This window comes from Chinchilla lanigera, unplaced genomic scaffold (genome assembly GCF_000276665.1).
Source record: "Chinchilla lanigera isolate Chin_1 unplaced genomic scaffold, ChiLan1.0 scaffold00025, whole genome shotgun sequence".
NCBI lineage: Eukaryota > Metazoa > Chordata > Mammalia > Rodentia > Chinchillidae > Chinchilla > Chinchilla lanigera.
The window spans coordinates 22,624,782-22,647,756 of NW_004955426.1; positions in this window are offsets into that span (position 1 = coordinate 22,624,782).

Sequence of the window (22,975 nt, forward strand, 5' to 3'; positions counted from 1 at the left end):
AGAACAAATGGCAACCCAGATGCTAATGCTGAGGGAGTGATTGCATTGCCTGAAATCTTCAAAGAATAGTGTGCTAAGCCTTGCCCAGAGAACCTGCACATTCTATTCAGTCCTGATTAAATTTTGTGGAGCAAAGTTTTCCTTTAAACTGGGGTTGAAAAACTTCATCCATGAACAAAATCTAACCATCTCCCTGCTTTTCTGTGGCCTGTGAGCTAGTAATGCTTTATTACATTTTTAAATTGGGGAAAAATAAAAAGCAGAATTATATTTTGTGACATGTGAAAATTCTATGAAATTCACATTTCAGAGTCCATAAGTAAAGTTTTATTGGAACACAGTCACACTCACTCATTTATGTGTTTTCTGTGGCTACAATAAGAGTTGTAATACTTGTGAAAGGGGCCATATGGCCTGCAAAGCCTAAGGTATTTATTATCTGGCCATTTATGGAAACAGTTTGCCAATTCTTGATCTAAACTGTAATACTACCTTTTATTTACAGTATCATTGTGTTCCATGAAATTCTCTTTTCTATACATTAACCATTTTAGTTTTGACTTTGATGTTTGACTAGGAGTAGTGATAAGATTGCTGACTTAGAAAATGAGAGAGTAATACAAAAAACAAAACAAAACAAATAACCCTACAAACTAAGAAAAGCCCAGGTCCCAATGGATTCACTGCTGAATTCTACAAGAGTTTAGAAAAGATCAAATGCTAGTACTCTTTAAATTAATGAAATTGAAAGGAATGTAGTATCCCAGGCTCATTCTTGGAAGCAAGTATTACCTGGACTCCAAAACCAGAAAAGGAACCAATCAAAAAAGAAAACTACAGACCAATCTCTTTAATGAACAGGTGCAAAAATCCTCCATTCTGGCAAACAGAATGCAGCAAGCCATCAAAAAGATCATGTATTATTACCAAATAGATTCATTCTAGGGACGCAGGGATAGTTCAGCATATGCAAATCAATAAATGTAATGCATCACATAAACAGAAGCAAGGACAAAAATCACATGATCATCTTAATATATGAAAAAAAGCATTTGACAAAATCCAACGCTTATTCATGATAAAAACACTGAAGAAAATAGGAATAGAAAGTCTTTATCCCAACTTGGTAAAAGGTATCTATGACAAACCAACAGCCAACATCAGACTAAATGGAGAGAAGCTGAAAGCTTTCCCTCTAAAATCAGGAATAAGACAAGGATGTCTGCTATAACCACTTCTGTTTAATATAGTTCTTCTCAAAACAGCTAGAGCAATAAGATCAGAGAAATAAATAAAAGGGATATAGATAGGGAAGAAAATGTTAAATTATCATTATCTGCTGATGACATGAGCTTCTACATATAAGACTCTCAAAAACTCCACCAAAAGACTGCTAGAACTAATATTCAAACTTGGCTGTGTGGCAGGATACAAAGTCAGCACTCAAAAATCAATAGTGTTCTTGTCTACCAATAATAAACTCACTGAGAGGGAAATTGGAGAAATAAATCCTTTCACAATAGCATCAAGAAAAATGAAATACGTAGGAATTAACCTAAGAAAGGAAGTGAAAGCCCACTACAATGAAAACTATAGTACTATAGTACAAAAACTATAGTACAAAAAAGGAGATTGAAGATTTTTCCATTAGAAAATGGAAAAATATCTCCTGGTCTTGGCTGGGCACAATTAATACAGTGAAAATGGCCATACTTCCAAAATTGCTATATAGATTTAATGCAATCCCAATCAACATACCAAAGATATTCCTTACAGAACTGGAGAAACAATCCTAAAATTCATATGTAACCAGAAGAGACCTAGAATAGCGAAAGCAGTTCTGGGCAACAAAAGCAAGGCAAGGGACATCACAGTCTTGGACTTCAAGTTATACTCTAAAGCTACAGTGTTAAAAACAGCTTGGTATTGGCAAAAAAAAAAAAAAAAAAGACTCATGGATCAATGGAATAGAATAGAGGATACACGAACAACTCCAGGTACACTCAGCCATGTTATATTTAACAAAGGGGTCAAATTGCTTTACTGGAGGAAAGACAGTCTCTTAAACAGGCTATGCAAATAAATCTAGACCCATATCTCCCATCACACACTAAACTAAAATCAAAATGGATCGAGGATCTAAATATAAGAACAGAAACACTGGGAGACAAAATAAAACACTTAAAGACATAGGTGTAGGCAAAGACTTTCTGAACAGAATCTTGGTTACATGAGAAATGAAACAATGAATCAAATGGGATCACATCAAATTAAAAATCTTCTGCACAGTGAAAGAAACCACTAACAGAGTGAAGAGAACCTACAGAATGGGAAAAATTTTTGCAGCTACTCCTTAGACAAAGGGGTAATATCTATAATGTAAAGAATTCAAAAGAATTAGACACCCCAAATTTAAAAATTCAGAAATGGTCATCTAAAATGAATAGACCCTTTTCAGATGAAGAATATAAACAGCAAATAAATATATGAAAAAATGTTCAAATCATTGGCTATTCAAGAAATGCACATTATAACAACACTGAGATTTCATCTCACACCACCCAGAATAGCTACCACCAAGAAATCAACCAATAACATATGCTGATGAGGCTGTGGGGACAAAGGAACACTTCTCCGTCATTGGTGGGACTTTAAACTGATACAACCACTATGGAAATCAGTATGGAGATTCCTCAAAAAGCTGAAAGTAGAAATTCCATTTGACCTAGCTTTTCCTCTTCTAGGTATCTTCCTCAACAAGGTAAAGACATCATATCACAATGATGTATGCATATCGATGTTTATAGCAGCACAATTCATAAAAGCTAAGGAAACAGCCTATATGTCCACCAACAGATGAATGGATAAAAAACATGGTATTTATACACAATGGAGTACCATAAGAAAAGACAAACATGAGTCATTTGTAGGAAGTGCATTTTGAGACCATAATGTTAAGTGAAGTAACTCAGACACACAAGCTTAAATATTGCATGATTTCTTTTATAGGAAAAACTTTATATCTATATCATCTATATATCTATATATCTATATGTATATATAAAGAAAGAGAGAGATGGGGAGAGAGAGAGAGAGGGAGAGAAATAAAACAGAGAATAGGATAAAAGAGAAAATAACATTGTGCTCCAGTGTGGACAATGTATCTGAAAGTGTACCTTAACTTGGTACAGTTGTCTTATGTTCTTTTTTTTTTGTTTGATTTTTGAGACAGGGTCTTGCCATGAAGTTCAGACCGGCCTTGAACTCACTATGTAGCCCAGGCTGGCCTCGAACTTGCAGCAATCCTCCTGCTTCAGCCTCCCAAATGTTGGGATTACAGGCATGCACCACCATGTCCAGCTTATCTTAGATTTTTACCTATTAGTTTTGTTGTCAATCTGTATATATAACTTGCTTTTTAAGGGCTTAAAAGATAATAAATGGGGGCTGGGTATTTAGCTCAGCGGCAAAAGCGCCTGCCTGGCAAGCGCAACGTCGTGAGTTCGGTTCCCGGTACCGGAGAAAAACCAAAAAAAAAAAAAAAAAAAAAAAAAAAAAAAAAAAAGATAATAAATGAATCTGATGGTGGAAACATAACAGAGGCGGTGGAAGGGGGGAAAAGAAGGGAATTTACATGTATTATGTACATGTACAAATACTCTACAGGGAGTGTAATCATTATGTTGTGCAAATATGTATTAATAAAAGTCAAAAAATAAAATAAAATATACATTAAGAGAGAAAAAAATATAAAATTACTCTTCCCTGCTAGTAAATTTCGGAGTAATGTAATGGACCAAGCATTCAAGGCAGTTCAGGAACCTGGGGTTTAGGCTGGATTCTGTCTCTAGCGAAGAGATCCTAGGTAAACCCTTTCACCACCTGGGGCTGTGGGGAAGGAATTACTTCACAGATTTTCAGTCTGTGCTTTGAGGAGTTGTAGTCAGTCTGAGTTCTTTCAAGATCAAATAGAGAGGGGCCTCTCAGTAGCCCCTTACTTGAACTTCACCTAAAGTCCGTCCTCTCCAGCATAGATTTTACATATAGGACATTTGCATAAGATTTTAATGGATAGAAAAGATTGCCTGGAAAGCACTTTAATTTTTTTTTTGAAAAGCTGCAGAATTGGATCATCCCTGAGTCCTTCACGGTGCCCTGAGACGAAGAGGAAGGAAGAGCTTTTGGGATATGATACTACTGAGAAGTTTAAGCCATGGGCAAGAGATGCTGACCTTCAAATTCTAAATCCAGCTTGTTGGCTTATTATGTAATAGTACACCAGTTTCAGTTTTCCTATTTGGATAGTAGAAGTAGCACTCAATTGAGTTTTCTAAAACATATGCATGGCAAAGCACATGATTTGAAGAAGAAATGGTAGACTTGCTAGCTTATTCTGATCTTCAGTTACTAAAAATTCACATGCAGATTACACCAAGGAAGTTGAAAGGTGAAGAGCATCTCATTTCTCTCATTCATTCCTGGAGGCTGACAGAGCTTTGATAAGGAACTTTCTAAAACATTCAGTGTTGATTTTGTATGCTCAAGGGCAGACCATTAAGGTTTTGATTGAAGTTCATTAGAAAGCCTTTTGAAAAAAAGGGGTGAATATAATAAACCATCATTTTCCTTCTTCCTTAATGTAGACATGACTATTTTAGATGCATTATCTTTAAGTTGATAAACATTTTCTGTAATTATTTTAAGAAAGCAAGCTTAACAGAATTTATAGCCCACAGTCCCTGTGTTTCACATCCATTTGCAAATGACCATTCATCCACTCACTTGACGTGACTAATGATAGAAGGCAGGCAAATTGCTTAAGATACAGATTTGATTTATTTTTACTATATGTTGCTTAATGGTGGGTACATTGGAGAGATGGTGCTGAAAATTTTTCTACAGACAGATTTTGGAAGAAGTGACTGAAGAAAGGTAGAAGGAATGTTCAAAAGACCAATTAAAGAGCCCATTATATTTCATTTAGTTAGACACAATTTATTCTATAAAAGTTTATTGAATAACAAATGTGAAACACTGTGGTGGATATGACCAACGAATGGGACAGAGGCCTGCTTTCTAGGGACCTATTGCCTGCAAAAGGGACCTGCTGCCTCTCTGCTTAACTCAGACTCCCCCACCTTTTCCCAGCTCACTGGCTATTAGTAACTTGAAGCCCAGTTAGTGGGGAGGGCTTAGCTTGATAGAAACATTGCATGATATGGATAATTCTCTCTTTTCTTTCCCAGTCCTCTTCCCCAACTTACAGTTTTGACAGCATTGACTTATGTTTCAAATCATCTTCAAATAGGAGATTTGAAGAGGTGACATGGACTTATGATTGCATCTGATTAGCATGAAGTTTGGAGCACTGTCTGTGATGAAACGTTTGGGAATACAGTTGTGGAAGCTCCAAATCCAAATCTTCCAAATGTGATGGTTTTCTGCCAGGCTTCCCAAGTGAAGCCTGGAATCTCATCCTTGGTCTGTATTTGAGGATGAACGGTTGGCTCTGTCCCCACTAATCTGTCATTTTCCACCAATTACTTGATTTCCTTTTTGAGTTCCTGGAAGAGGGTGGGGGCTGGACACCCGGTGTTCACTCCCCCACACAGCGTTACCATGCTAATTCCCTGGAAGATGGCTCTTAACCAGAAATCCTCCATGACTGTGTGCAAACAAGACTGAGAAGGCATGGTGGAATGAAGTGTCCCAAGATTTACAGTCGCACTGGGGTGGCTGGAGGGCTGGGAGGTGGGATGTATTTCAAAGCCTGGTTCAATCTCCTGAGTTGGGAACCTTGAAAAGAACTTGTACTTTGGAGGGTTCGAATTTGTTAGTTCTTGGCCAAGCACAACTTTCCATTCCTAAGGAAAAAGTCTATAAAAAAGCCATTTGGACTTCAAAGAGATGATATTTTGATGCATTAAGTGTACATATGAATCAGAAACATGTGGATTAAATTTCCCATTCAAACACGTGGCCTTGAAAATTTCAGGGGAAAGTGTCTGGCAAAGTGTGCCTGGGATTTGGCTAAAGACACAGCTTGTCTCATATTTGGGAAGTTTTATCTTCTTCTGCATGCCCCCTGTGATGTGATTGACACAGTCATAATGTAAACCCAGAAGGTGGAAGGGGAAAAATTGTCTTGCGATGAATACAAAGAAGAGGAGGATACGGACCTTCACTGGATGGGTTACTATAGTTTAGAGAAACTCCAAATGCAACCAAATATTTTTTTTTTCCTGGAATAAGGGCATGGGAAAGCAAGACACCAATTACACTGGCGACAAGTGCTGTGGGACAGTTGGCTTTATTTAATGACTAGTGTCTTGCCGTTTTGGTCTAAGGCTACCATCAATATTGATGTGACCTTTGCTAGGCAGCTCTTAACTATCTTAAGAGATAAACCACTTTTACTGAGCTTGGCTACCGAGGCCTGTACACACTTTGTTTCCTCTACAGCCACCAACTAGGGTTATCTGTAGGATGCCTTCCTGGGCTCCTCTGGAAGAGAACTATGTGCAAGAGGTGCAAGGAGACTGCTTATATATCAACTTTAGGGCATCTCGCAGTGCAAATGGATAAATCCAAAAGCAAACCATTCACATGCAAAAAGTGCCTTCCGTCCATCCTGGACAAAATTAGGGATCCCAAATCATTGTTTTAAAGTCAGGAACAACATCTTTTGTGCTTTTTGTTCTATAATAATCTTTTTTCCCTTTCTGCATATAAATAATTATTGTTAATTATAGAAATATGAAAAACACAATGCTACAAAAGAAAATAAAAATTACTATTATCCCATAACTCAATCACCATTAACATAGATAATTTTTCCATGCCATTAAGTGTTATCCAAAGCATGACTTTTACAGCCCTTTCAAGTTCCACGGTACAGCTGTCTTACAATCTATAAACTGATCTCCAACTGCCCATGTTTAGTTTGCCCCTCCTGCTATGATAGTTGCAGTGACATTTCTGAGTAAGACACTGTGTTCCCATCTCTGATTATTTCCTTAAGATAGATTCCTAGCAGAAGAATTCTGATTTGGATAGTGTGAACATTTTTGTACATTTTGATACATCATGCCAAGTAGATTTCCAGGAAGTTTGCACTAATTTATACTCCCAGCTGCAGTGCATTTCAGGGTCTCGTCCATTCTTTGAAGCCGTTGCAATTTTATAGACACCTTGTTTATTTAGGGGCAGCCTCGCAGATAGAGATATTTGCTTTGTCGTTTAGTAGAAATAGTGGCCATGGATGCTGACCACTGAGCATGGAGGAGGCGAGCATCTTGCTGAGCATTTAGATGGATCTTGTTGATTTTAGAGTATGTTGACTAAAATTTTCTTCTCCCCTTGCCTAGCAGGTCTTTAGTTACCCCTTCTTTGAATAGGTCTAAGAGTCTGCATGGCTGCTTTCCTGAGGGCTCCCTACAAGCTGACTCTAGGTTGAGGTCATGGATGAGGTTCTTTTCCAAGCTTATTATAGAGTTTATGTACCAAAGACAAGAGCACAACCCAAAGAAGCCAAATGGGAGCTGGGATCTGAGACAACTGGGTAGTATTGGCCCAAAGCCAGGATGCTGCTTTTTGACTAGTAGTCTGAAGCTAACTGACCCATATTACCTTATTCATTACTCCTGGAAGCAAATGCTAGTGTGGTTTACAGCAGCGAGGATGGTATTGTGCAGGTGTAATTCTTCCATTTAAGTGGGGGAGGACGTCTAGGACCTGTGACTTCAGCTCAATCCTGTGACATCTCTCCTTTTTTCTCATGGCTTAGGAATTCAAATTAGCATTAATATTAGGTGAAGTAACATACACTATGGGAAAGTAAGCTTTCTGTTAATCAGACCATCAATAAACAAGTCCCAAAGTCAAACACACAGATCATGACATTACATTATTGAATTATCTGTGATAAAAGAATTACTCTACTCATTAACTCAGTACTTACAATCTATGCAAATATGAAAACAATATTTAAAATAATTTTTAAAACTAAAAACAAAAGAAGAAAACAAGCCCTAAGAAAATTTCACTTATGGTGGGCCACATAACATCCCGACAGCTATAATTAATGGTATAATTTCCTGAGTGTCCACAGGACTTTTTTTTTTTAACATATAAGACACATATATAATAAAAAACCAAACAGGTAATTAAAGTGCTTCCCATTTTTAATGAGTAAACCCTTAGGAGACCTGGCAGGCAGCATCCGGGCTCCACCTCCCACTCTTTACTAACTGACATGTCAATGAAAAAAGCCGTATCATTTTTATGTTCCCACGGCAGAGAAACTAATTTTGGGTATTTTAAGCCAGGAAGATTTATAGATCATCATAAGAAACTTCTCTCGGGTTCCTGAGAGAGTAGTAACATTCCAGAGCTGGATGGATTTAGTATCCACCCTGTTTAAAATACGGGTTCCTGTCAAACCTATGGATATCCCTGAGTAACCTTCTATTATGGTCCAGCTGTTCCTTAAAAGAGGCCATGGAAAATGTCAGGACACTGTGGCAGGTCTCTCCTCCTTCCCCCGTTCACCTTAGGGAGGATTAGGTTGAGCAGGAGAGTTCTAAGGCTCTCGGAGGAATTGCCTGCCAAATGTGTGGATGGTGGCCTTTGAGGTTGAACATTTAGAGAAAGGGGAAAGAAAGGCACCTGAGAATCAGTATTTTAGAGCAAGTATCAGCCTTTTTTCTTGACAAGCTCTTTGAGGGAGCATCAGGTAGGAGGCTAAATAGAAAGATGCATTTGCTTACCCTGTTGGTGTTAAAAAGAATAAACATTTGTTGTTCATTTATTGCTCCAGGAAAAATAAAGGTATGATTGTTATTTGGTACGAATAACTACTTTTAGATAGCCACAAAAGGGAACTTTTAAAACTTTATGTCCACCTGTAATGTTTTCTTCTTTGTCCTAGTGGAGGTAATGGGGAAGTGCTTGTTCCTTAAGACCCTTGAGCTACACAACTGGATCTTCAAGGAACACAGGTTACAGTAGGTAACTTTAGAATCTGAGAAATTTGCATGTGAATCCTTTCAAGCTGCTTGACAAGGGTAAAACTTTAACCACTTTCTGCTGGATGCATAAGCTCAAAATGAGGACAAGCAAGTTGACTTATAAGGTTGGTTCAAAGCCTCAACAAAGTAATGGATGCAAGTTTTTAGACACAGCTGATGCTTGGTAAACCCACAGTAAATGAGCACCCTTAAGGTGCTTGCAGGGAAACACCAGAGAGAATGAAAATGGGTGGCTGTCTGGTTGGAATATACGAAAACTGAAAGCAAGAATGCAAGAACTGCCACTATGCTTGGTTATCTCTTAACTAGTAAGCACCCTGGAAACTGGTCTGGTATTTTGTTTTACTTATCGTCGTGTTTCTAGTGTCTGTTTGGGGAAATAAGTGAATGAATCAACACTAAGTCTCAGCTGAAATTCATCATCCATGGAGATTTCTCTAATCCATCATGGTCCGTCTCCCTTTGTTGTCCTCCCCTCTCCATCCCCTTCAGTGTGTGTGTGTGTGAGCACACATGCACGCACTTCTTGAGGCCAGCATTGTGAAACTAAGTGTCTTACAAACTCTGGAAGGTCCTATACTTCTTTTAAGTCTCTCCCTGGCTTCCCCTTACCATGCCTGACATCTTAAAACACCATCCTTAGGCACACATAAATGACCAAATACACAGTGATCAATTTAGTGATTCAGTAGATTGAATTGAATTGAAGTACTACAGTGCCTTCGTGGAAGGAAATAAGCAAATCGAGTTTTAATTTTGTGGATATTCACACTGTCCTCAAGTTGAGCTGAATTTTATATACTCCCTACTCATTTCAGAAGCCTTCGGACTTGGCATGTTGCTGGCTTGTCCTCTTCTGCAGAATCTCACCACAACCTAAACAGGGTTGGCATGTGGTTAAAGCTCCCTTATTGACTTCCATATTCTCAGAATGTCCCCACATTAACTTTGCTTGACACTGGTTTACAAATCTATACCGATAGAGAAAACCCTCCCTGCTTTACAATCAGTGGACTCTTCAAACAGTCAACCTCGGGATAAGTTCATTTGTTTCTCTGGGACTTGGGTTTCAAAGTTGAACAGGTATAAGGAATATGACTCCTGTCTGATCATATTTCATGGCCACCACAAGTGGCTGCTAAGAGATTTTACTTAAGGCTGCAGCTGGGGCTAGTTGGGAGCCTGCCAAGAGCAGGGTCATGATATATTTGTGTGGTGCATATCGATGCCTGTTTTCATAGGTATAATGTTCATATATATTGCTTTGGGGAGTGAGGGGAAGAGTGTCAATACTCCATTCTCCCCACATGGTCTGGAGCTTTATTCTTCTGTCTACTTGGCTTCCAACAGGGTCCTAAAGATGACTCATCCTCAGAAAAGGCCAGTAGTGTACTTGATAGTGGTGCCTTAGAAAAGGAAAATTTTGCATTTCATTCATAAGGCTGAGGTAGATATTAGGCACAGGGTATAAAGATTTGTTAATAAGCAGTTCAGTCACAAAGAACCACATGTGTTCCTACATGTCTGCTGGGAACTTCAGCTTCTATTTTCACCCCTCCCTTCACTCATGGTGTAGGCTAGTGCTTCAGACTGAGTATCTGCATTAAGGAAGTGGCTCATGGAAGGCTTCCAACAGATTTCCTTTTTATTGAAGGAAGGTTCTATGGAGAAGATAGGATTTCAAGAAGTACTTAAATGAAGAAGACAGGTCTTTATGACTTGAGCTTTCTGTCCAACTGTATTGCCCAATTCTTCAAAAGAGTTCATTTTTGTTTTGTTTTTTGAGCCAGGGTCTCACTGTGTAGTTTAGGCTGACCTGGAATTTGCTGTGTAGCCCAGGCTTCCCTTGAAATTGTAATCCTACTGCTTCAGCCTCCCAAGTGCTGGGATTACAGGCACTGAATCCATCTTTAAAGTGCCACCCATATTGTCTAGCTGAGTACTTTGTATATATTGAGCATTTGTTAAATATTTTTAAATCTGTATAGGTTTTAGTAATAAAGAGGTAAGAATTTATGCTTTTCAGAGAACTAGTGGTTAGATGACAGAAGAGACTCAGAGAGAGTGTGTGGGGAGAGACAGAGACAGAGACAGAGACAGGGAGAGAAAGAAAGCATAAGCACATAAATTAGAATCTGAGAATACTGTAGATAAAGAAGACAAGGAGATGGTAATAACCATGGTGCACTGAGCACTTACTATATGCCAGGCCCTGTCCTATGTGTGAGCTTTTGCAGCATAATTTAATCTGCTTCTCAACTGCTCACAATAGTCAGGCAGGACTGTGCCTCTCATTTTACAGACAAGGAACTTGATATTTCAAAAGGGGAAGTAACTTGTTCAAGGTCAAACAGCCAGGAAATAGCAAAGTCAAGATTCAAACTCATGTTTTTCTGGCACTAGAACTCAAACTCTTTAATATTACTCTTCCAAGGCCCCTGACAGATTAAACACACGCAACAGTAACAACATCTCTGAGGATTCAGGGCTGTGCCCTGAGCTGTGGAAATGTCCCATGGGCAAAATTTCCTTGGTACGGAAAGCCCACAGGCTACACGAGTGAGGACTTGACTTGGAGGTCAGACTGTCGGTGGAGTGGACCTGTGAATCCCAAGGCAGCTGACCAGTGTGCTCTTTCTCTGGCAGTTGGGTATGACTTACAAAGACGTTTGTGAGCTTCACAGCCTTGTGGTTTTCTGGGGCTGCTCTCCTGACCAGTCTGCAGGGACCAGTCCCATATCAGATTCCTGGACCCGGACGGTGGGGGCCTGCAGTAAGCCGGGGCTTCCTGGATATCTCCTTGTCTGCAGATCTGCTTCATCCTGAGGCTGCCCTAATTCTTTGTTGACAGAGTGGCTGTTTACTACGGAGCACACTGTTGGCAGGGTGCCTCCTGAGTGTTTTGGAAAGATGTATGTCATCTGTTGTAGATGGAGGTTGTTTGTTTGTGCTTTCTCATCCTGTCTCTTCACTTTTCTTTCACAACTCTATGAAACCTCTTGATCTCTTTTTTTGAGGATTGGGTCCATAGCCCTAGGCTCAGTGATCTTCTCCCCTCTCAGCATTTACTCGGCTCTTCCAATGCCCTTTTCTGGATTGTAGGAGCGAGCATCTGTAGTCCACACAGTTTAGAACTTGCACGAGACCTTAGGCTCTAATCATCTTAGAAATGGATCTGGGATTTGGTTCTAATGTTCAGCCTTGGGGCAGGAAGCCAGTTTAAATATCTCAAAGAATAGCTCATTAGGCGATTAAAGAAACACTTTGCGAACTGAGATCAATAGCCTAAGCTCAACTCTCACTTAAAGACCACCAATATAATCAATTTGAGGAGGCATTATCTTGCTCCATCAGGGAGAATCAAGCCATGTTATCTTCATGTGGGCTGCATACATGATGTGTAACAGGGAATTAAGTGAGCAAAATCGCAAAGAGAGAAAGGATTCCATGAATAGCTCATCCATCAAAGATGACAATAAAATGTCGGCTAGCTTAATGGACTTGGTCACCTGCTGCTTCCAGGAAACTGGTTAATTCAATTTGTCAGGTCCAGGCAGAGGCTGGGGACCCAGGCGATTCCCTAAAACTCTTAAGGATGTATATTGAATGCTGATGTCTTTAGTTTCTCACTTCCTTTCAGCAGCACATACAACAGAATCCTTTGGCCCCAAAGGTAGTATTATGAGGAGGCTGCTCTGAACTGGAAAGGAAGAAGATTAGTGCTGAAGAAAATGCTTAAGCTCTGATCTGAGGTTGTTTGCCTTGCTGCTTCCTCAATCCTGGGCCACCTAGCTTGCTGTTAAGTCTTTGAAATATCTCTGTACAATGGAGCCACCAAGGAGTGACATCTGATGCTGCTGTTTACTTTCTTTTATAGAATTAAAAGTTCACTTTGCCCCAAATAAAAACATATTTTTGCTTTTTGTGCACCTAAGCTCCTCATGAAGTTTTCCTTGCCCATGGGAGAAGAGGTAGTAAATTTCTCTAGAACTACCACTTTTCAACAAAATTAACTCCCCGGGATCTTTGTGAATATGGGACCATCTTTACTTGACTTTTGCCTCTGCAGGATGTTGAGCTTGTTTGTTCACTTTTCTTTCACAAGTGTATGAATCCCATTAGAAGATATAGAAATGAAAACATCAAGCGATGATGTTCAATTTGGCACTCAGAGTATAAGAATCCTTCCTTCTTTAGGGGCAGACACCAATGTTATGTGACATGGCCTGACCTTAACAAAAAAGCAAAAGTTCAGGGCAGGAGAAGTGATTCCGGGAATGCCTAAATCATTTGAGAGCACCTGCCTTTTGTGAATTGACCTAGTTAGAATTCTTGGGGCTATGCAGTTACAAGCAATGGTCCGAAAAGGGTAACTCAGAGTGCTTGCAGCAAGCAGGGTTATTTAAGAACTTTCCCGGGTCCTGTGGTACTATTGAATGTCAATAGTCCGTTCCAGGTTGGGAGTGAGGGCAGTGTACAGTTACAGAAGGAGTAAGCATGGACATTTTTCATGCCTGCCCTGCTATCCCAGTAAACTGCTTGGGTAAACAGCATCTAAATTTTACAGGCTTTCAACATGTGGCACTACACACTTATTGCAGGGCATTTGAATTGACTGGTAGTTTTGAATAAGCAAGATTTATTGTTGAGTTCACTAGAATTTCTCTGTCATATGTTTTAGATTTTTGAAGCAGTGAACCAGGAGGCCTGGAGCTTCTAGTATTAGGGAGCCAGATCTGAACAAAGCCAAAGACCAAGATCTTAGCAAATTAAATAATCTATGTAACACGGATAACGCTTATCACTTTAGAAGGCAAATGTCTTACTGGGGAGCGTTTGTGCAAAGTTAATTGGGTCCAACTGCTGCCTTCTTTTTAGATTTGCCATCCTCTCTGTCATGGCTTCGTTTCTCATCATACTACAGCATGATTTTTTATCTTGTTTTAGAAAATACTGTTTTGATATTATCTTGGCCCTCCTCTCGTGCTTTGGGCCCTCAAAAGGAAGAAGGAAAACAATTTCCAACTCCTTTAGAATAGCAAAATGAGACCCTTGTAGGCTTTTAACATTTGACTTTAACATTTAGAGTTGGCTTTAGACCAGTGAAAAGGTGAATCCAAAGTTCTGGAAACCAGATCAATGGAAATGTGGCTTTAAGATTGTCCTATAGTAAAAGAAATAAAAAATTAGCTTAAACAGCTCCCAGGATAAGCTTTCTGCAAATGATTTGTGCATACAGTCTACCTCAGACAGTCTGGGATGCGGCTTTCCCTCACCTCCTTTCTCCTTACAGAAGCAGCTGTTCTGGTCCCCTTCTCTGGATGCTAGCACGTCTGTAGTCCACACGACTTAGATCTCATGCCATCTCTGCCTAGTCTTACCATGTTAATATTTCTGTTCTTCACAGTTATAAGCGTTTCTCTGGAGCTATTTGACTAGAATGAAGATGTCATCATAGCTTACCCTATTTTTCTAAATCCTGCAGAATTCAGCACATTGCTATACATAAGACCACACAATAAATAGTTTTTAATTCAAGTTTTTGAGCATATCTTGGAAGGAGAGTATAATCACAAGAAGCAAGAGTTTTATACTTGAGCCTCCATGGGCTGAGAAAGATTAGATTCAGTGATTTTTAAGTTTTTTTTAATAGAGGACTTTTTTCCAAGTGAAGTATGTTTTACCTAAGGCACCAACAGGCAAGAATTAACAAAAATCTTCATTATAAAATTTTACATTCACCTTGGTTGCCCAATAAACAGTTGGCTTGCACAATGAGGTTTTCTTTATGAGCTCAAGAAAATCAGGGGTTATGGCATCAGCTGATGTCTCCCTTCAGCCTCGGCACCTGATTTATTGCTGGGTTTCATAATACTGAACCTACGCAGTATTGAAAGAGCCCTGATTCACATAGAGACCATTTGCAAACAGAGGTGCAATTTTTCTTTTTAAAATAGATCACCTTGCCGTTTCAGGGAGCCTATCACTTAAACTTGTCTGCCTGGAAGATTAGAAGAAGGGTGGGAGGAATTTTTAATTCACATTTTAATTGCTACTGACTTTTACCACTAGAAAATGTTTATTATCTCATAAAAATCAGATTTATTAGGTAAAAACTGCAAGATGTTTTTCATATATCTCATTGTGTTATCTGCTTACATCTTATAACACAAATGATAGTAACACTGAAGCAAGACATACTTAGGACATACAAATTAATAGATGTTATCTTAATTAAACTATAAATATAAGTAGAAAGTCATTAGAAACTCATGGAATGGCATACTTAAGATTTGTATGTTTTAGTCAATGTAAATGTAAGTGAAATACAGTGTGTAAGCATTGAACTTTTGCTTAAGAAATGCAAACTGATATGTTTAGGGGTGAAGCATATTGATATTTGCAATCTTACTTTGGACTATAACAAATAAATTAAATGGGTTAATATATGGATAGAATTGACTGGTTGGATAGCTACATAGTAAAATAAATATGGCAAAATGTTACTCACTGTATAATCTTTCAACCTTTATGTATGTTGACAATTTTTATAATAAAATATTGGGGAAACCAGCTCAAAAAGCAAATCTTTGTCTGAGATGAAAGAGTGCATTTCAAATATATGTCCTTTTCCATCACTTTAATTCACAGTTGACAATGAAGTTTCCCCAATAAATTGAATTCTTCAAAACTTTGGTGCCTTCAAGCCAAAAGCTGAGGGTGATAACTATCCAGCTGGTTACAGGGACGACAGCATGAGAGGGGTCCTATCACTGAAGTGGCATCAGCTAAGTGGAAAGCCGTCAATTATGTTTTGTGGGGTTTGCACTCCAGGTTTTGTGGCAGGATCTTTAGTTCATCTGCGGGTCTGAGATCTCTACTCTGTGTGATCATCTTCTCACAGTACTCAGCAGATCCCAATTGGCAACTCCTGTATCTCTTCCCTTGGAAAAGTATCAAAATACCCTCTGGAAGAAGCATTATTTTTCTAAATCTTAGTTGAATTTGAAAGAATGAATTTGAAATTTAAAATTTATGGTAGAAACAGACTCATTCATTACACCTTCAAAGGCTGGGATTTGAGCTAATAAGCAAATAGGTCAAAATATGAGAGAAGCATTCTAAAGCTTCCTCTGCTGAGAATTGAACTCCTCTAGTCTTAAATACATATTCAGGAATAAGTAGGCTGACACTCTCCAGTGTCCTTTCAACTGATACTCCAAAGAGTGTGATACATGCACATAGAAAACAATACTGATGAGTTTTCCAAACATAAACCAAGACAGAACCAACACCACCAAGATGGCTACAACTAGAACATGGTGTCCTGCTTTAGAACCGAAAAAATGCAAGTGGAGGCCATCATAGGGTCTATACAAGTGTCTACCACAGGTATGAAACACCAAAGAACTATGTGTCTAAGTGAACCAGAGCTAAGTTATAAGCAGCAAAAGACGACCCCATCATCTACTGCCCCATGCAGGGCAAAAAATGAGTCTGTCCTGTCTGCTTACAACAATTGCTACTACTTTCCAGCATAACCATAGTCTTTTTTTTGTAAACCCTATTTCTGACACGCCTTCAACCATCTGCCTATTCTTTCTTTGGTTAGCTTGGGGCTGTTTGGCAAATGTCTCTCATTACTTGTAAGTGGAATATTTTTTAACAGAGTACATGCTCTTTCTAAAGGCATGTTGCCATGGCTGCTAGGTATTCTTAAATAACATCTTTAGGTTCTTCCTCTAAACTCAATTTGCCTTTAATAACTTTTAATATGTGTAAAATTAAGGGCAAGAAACAAGGAGGCACAAATATAATCAGTCGAATTTCACATCTGAAGTAAGTATGCATGTGCTCTCGGTCAAATGCAAGAAATCTGGTGTGAGTTTGAGGGAGGTATCTGTATTTCAGATTCAGACTTGCAAAGAGTTTTGGAAAAAACACTGATACAATCTGAGTGGTAGAACTTCCATCATTTCTTGTTCTCACGGAGCTGGGCCAGGATTCTTATCAAGTTGTTACAATCCATCTCCCCTTCATCATTTCACCATCTTCCCCTTGTTTCCAACTCCAGAGAGGCATGAAAGACCTTAGAGCCCCAAACTGGACGAAAGGTACGTGACCAGGCAATTCGCAGAACACACACACAAGTGGGCAAACATGAGTAATGATGGCTCACCTCATTAGCAATCAAGAAAGTACAGAATAAAATAACAATGAGATCACCATTGGACCCCTAAAGGGCAAAGATGAAAAACAATGAAAACACTTAAAGTGTGGGGAAATGGTTACTCTCATGCACTTCTGGAGAAAGTGGAAATCCACACAATTCTCCCAGAGGCACTTTGGCAGTATCTAGCAAAAATTTTCCAGCACATGTCTTTGACTTCACTTCTCTAGAAAAATGCTAGTATGTGTATATATGCAGATAGAGACTCACACATAAATATGAATACGAAAATAACTCTTAACAACATTGCTTTTAAGAATCCAAAATTGAAACTAGCTGTCCATAGGGAATAATTAATTAAACTATAATTTAATCAGTCCAGTGCAATATTATGCTGCCATTAAGGACATTGAGACAAACCAACAACCTCTAACATCAAAAGATTCCTAGGTATATTGACAAGAGAATAATCTCCAGAACATGGATATGTTTCAATTTATGGGACAACAGTGACAGCCTGAGGTCTCTACCAAGATATCACAGTGACCCTTTTTCAGCTTTATTCGAGGTCTTCAAAATAAGAACAAAGCAGTTTGCAATTAGTGCTCTTCTAAATGATCTTGTATTAGCCTATCATATAGCTCAAGGATATGAAGAGACTGATACTTAAACGACTGGAGACTGACAGAGAATTTCTTTGGCATCTACCATTACTTCAGTCTAGTAAGTGGGGATTTGAGGATATCCGTCAGAATGCTGGAGTTCATAGATTTACACCCATCCAGATCCAAGGATTGTCTCTGGCAAGAGGCTGTGTCAGGCTGTGGATGGAGGTTTGGCACTGAGGATGCTGCCTCTCAGTAGAGTGTATGTCTCCTGACAGCAGACAAGAGTACATTAGCAGTCCCCTCAGGCACATGCGAGGGAGACAGCTGGTATGAGTTTTAAAAGGGCCTCACCTGTAGAGATGCTGCCAGTATTCCCTTCTGATCTCTTGATCACATTCACATACCTGTGTTGGGGCTGAGCCTTCACTCCTGGGCCAGCACCTACATCTTTTATCAGAGGATGCCCTCAGGCTGCTGGAATTCACTGTGCACTCAGAGAGACAGGCAGCTTGGGATGGTGTGTGTACATTGTTATTATGGATGAATGGCTAAGAAACTTGGAACGACTCTGTGTACCACATGAGCAGAGGCAGCAAGGGGAAAGATTTTCCTCATGTGCTCTGTGGAGTCCTGCTTTCTCAATATAATGTTGACAGTTACACATACATAACCGAGAAGAGCTCTGAAAGTTTATACACAAAACCAATTGTGAATTCTAGAGGGTACAGTGTGGTTAGGGGATGAATGAAAATGAACTTGTGCGTTTTATTCTATGTACTTCTATGCTGCTCAATTAAAACAAACATATTTACCCATTTTTTGTAAACAAAAACTTAAAAAATACATACTCATTGTATAAGAAAATCTGCAAAGGAAGAAAAAGAAAATAAAGAGACCATAAAGGTAATTTCTCAGGATCTCACTTATGTTAGTACTTGCAGAGATTTTGTTCCCATCTTTTTGTATAATTTGTTCTGAGCAGGCAAACTCACACTGGACTCTATTGACATAGTTAAATTAAGCAAGGAAGCATTCGAAGGACTGTTTATCACCTTTAGCCACATGTCTGCCGCTCTTTTGACCATGTGAAAGTTCGGGTATAAAGTGAAAAGAAAATGGATTTGACACTTATGTGTCTTCCTGACTAGACAAAGATATTAGTTAAGAGATAAAAACTAAATTTGACATTTCATGCCCTTCTTCTACACAGTAGTAAGGTAGAAGACCAGAAGATTGGAATTTACTGCTCCTCTTATGAATCAGAAATATACCTTTCTCATCTGGAAATGAATACTCAAGCCAACTTGCCCAGACCTACCAATGTGTCCAAAAAGTCCATCTGAGCCTCAAACTTTAATGCAAATTCAGGAGGAGCTATATCTCCCTTCAGAGATTTACTCAAAAATCAATTCTGTGGCAATTATACCTCCAAATAATGTAAAGACACAGCCAGAGACCCTTAATAAATGAAGTGACTAGTACACATGTGGAAGTTACCTCCTTCTTTGTTTTTAGTCTTCTTGTGTTCCCCAGGAATCAGTCAAAAAATTTGGTTCCTAAACCTTGAAGCAGCAGGAACAATGAACAACCATTAGCCTAGAAATAGCGGATGAAGCCTATTACTTCACAATGGAAAGTAAGCTGCATTGTCTTGCAGTTGTACTTATTCCATGGATTTGGTGGAGAAAATGATGTGGTAGAGATATCAGAACAGGCTGCTGTTCTGATCAGGAGAAAACTCTGGAAACCCTCTACACCAGGACCAGCATCCAACTCTTTTCTATTTTCCTCTTGTTGAGTATAGGTTTGGATAATTATATGTAATTTCCCAGGTCTGTCTTTATGAATGAAAGTTCCTACCAATTTCCACCAGAACCCTTTACCATATCAAATAAAGGCAGAGTGAACAGAAAGCCAGCACCATCCCAGTATATAGTAAAGTTCTTCATGTGACTGGCAAGCCAAAAATCTTCCAGAGCTGACTTTTCCACAGTGCAGCAGAAGAGCAACAGAACACAAAAACCCTCTTTTGGCTTGTAATATGAAAATTTTTTTCCAGAGTAAATTAAATTGAGCTGAAATTTTAAAACAAGGAACGGTAAAGTGTATTTTTTTTTCCTAATTGATTGGAAGTCAGTCGTACATTAAAAATAAATTCAAATTCACACTGGTGCTAAAGTCCAGTTTTCTTTCAGCATTTTTTAAAAAAAAGAAGAAAGAAAGAAAAATAAACTTGCTAGACTTTTAAAATGCAGCCTTTAAAACAGGGTTTCAAGGAGCACTAGGATGTTGGCAGTACTTACAAAACAATGCTAACAAGTTGAGTGTTAATGAATCAAAACCAGGCAGGTTCCATTTCCCTTCAAGGAAATGACTGCTGGGGGGAGTGTGCTTCCCAAAAATGTGAGTTTTAACAAAACCGCAGTGTTCTGAATAAAAACTGGAGAAATGTCTTCCTAGTTCCATCTGGGGTAGGTTTCAAAGAGGTGACACAAAAAGGGAAAGAGTGACACTCAGGAGGCCCTTTAATGTCAGTCCTTTTTATCAGGAATGCTGATTTAATCCTCACAATTAACTGACTGAAAGGTAGGTGTCCTCTCCGCATTTCACAGATGAGAAAATTTAACTTGGGTTGAGTGAATTACCTTCTCTAGGTCTTTCTCAGTAACTGACCCCAAAGGGCATCTAGATGAGCAAACTGTTCTCACATCTCCAGGGCTCTTGTTACATGAGAACTGTTAATCACCTTAGTGTGTACGATCTAATGGTGTTTTAATGAGGCAAACTTGGGACACTCTACCAATGTAATGCCACACCCTATCGAAGCTGTGCCAGCTTACATTGTGATTGTGGTATAACTAGATGAAGGGAAGTGGAGGTCTTACATGATTTAAGCCAGGATCACTTTGAATTCATGCCATAACTCCAAGTTACTGAACTCTACGGCAGGCCTGTCTCCTCCATTAACTATGTTGATTAGAGAAGTCAAATTGCTATAACAATTGCAAACATTTACTTCTGTTTCTTACAAAACGCAATATATATGTTTCTTATTTGGCTATTCTCCTCCAATGATGACACGGAGTGATCCAAGCTGCTTCCATGTGATGGCTCCACTATCTCAGCGAAGGGTTTCAAGACACCCAGGTTTCAGACAGGCAGCAGGTAGAAGGAAGAGACAAACTTCAGAGGAGGCATGCTCATTCTTAACTGCTTCCCCCTATTCCACTGGCAAGAACTAGTCACCTTGCTGCCTGAACTACAAGACCTATGTTAGCAGGTTACCAGAGACAATATGGGTTTAGTGAAAATTCAGCCCATATCTAACAGAGATCCAGCTGCCAATACTGTGCCGGTGAGGAAACCATGCTACATAGCAACTGAGTTACCCAGTGTCACAAAGGAGCAGATTGCACCTGCCATTGCTCTCCACTTTGCCTAAACATCCACACTCCCTCAAAAGACATTGGCAGTATTATCTGCTATCTCATACTTATTATAACATCTGAAAAATACAGAATAACCTGAAGAATAAAATATAGCAATGTTACACTCTTCTAATAATAATCCATTGCTTATATTTGATGCCTGTTAGTTTTCCACATGTGTATAATACTTATGCATAACACACCATATTGTATTATAGCATACTGTTGTATATAAATGTTTACTGTTATACATAGTTATATAATTTTATTTTATGTAAAATAAAATGTACATAAATGTATATAAAAGCAAATGATTATATTATGTATAACAGATTATACATAATACATAATATATTATGTAGTATTGTAGTTGTCATGTTAATAATATATAAATATATGTGTACATATTACACATATGTTATTATATGCTATATGTTATATATAAATTTCTAATTTTAGGATATTTCAGGCATATGGAAAGCAGTATAAAAAGAACCTGCTTATGCATCATGTAGATTTAACAAATGTTAATATTACTATACTTGCTTCAGTTCTCTCTTCTCTTTAAAGTGGATCCAACTAAAACTTATCTAATTCTTTTTTCTTTCCCAAGATATATGAAGAAGTGCCACTCTGAAGCTGGTGTGTATAGATCCTGTGTATGATTTTATGCTTTTACTATGTATAAATAGCATACACAACTATAACAGTTTGTATGACTCTATGTTTAAAATTTTTGCATATACAAATGACCCTTGACTGGTTTGACTTATGATTCAAATTTAGACTTTTTTGACTAATTGTGTAAAAGTAATATGCACTCAATAGAAACTTTACCTCAAATTTTGAAGTTTGGATTTTTTCTTCAGGCATACATATATAATGATACTCTCTCATGAAGCTAGGCAGTGTTAACAGTGTGTAGATCCCCAGCCAGTCGGGGTGATTAGGAGGATGAACAGTGGATCCTCTACTGACTAGGGCATTTGGTAGGATTGGTGTATTAAGTGCATTTCCAAATGAAAATACTTTCAACTTATAATGAGTTTACTGCGACTGTCAAACTAAATAAAAACAGTCAGTGGGATATTTTCCAAAGAACACTGATGTTTGTATGGGAATAGCAAAGCATTGTATCAGAATACATTGTGTCATGTTAAATAACGAAGGTTAAGGCAAAGGAAAGCTTTTAAAGACAAAAATGCAGAGCATTAAATCAGATATTTTGAAACAATAATCCTTGGACATGATGATTAACAGTAGGAGTGGTGTCAGTCCAAGGTTGAACTGGCAATTGCTGGCCAAATGTCCTTGCAAAAGTACTATTTGCATAAGGTTGTGCTGGTCTGTATGCAAGTTTGAGGTTCCACCAAAGTCTTTGTGATAGTCACTAATAGACCATCATGCATATGAACCTTTCTTTCATATCCTCCTGGCTTTATTTACTTTTATTTGTGAGGGTTGGCATGAGTGACCCCATTTTGATTCTGACAGTTTTCACATTCTTCTCTTTTGATCAAGATTTTTTTCTAAAACGTTGAGCAATCATCCTCTTGTTGGTTTTATTTGTCTTTTCCTTTTTACACTTAATACCTGTTGTCTGTCAAAATTCTGCAAAAGTACAATTCCTAATAAAATAATCTGCTCCAGTGATGGATATGAAACTGTATCCAACACCTACAGAATCAATAGAAGAATTTAACAAGTCCAGATAGACTTAGGCCTGAGAATCCCACTTTC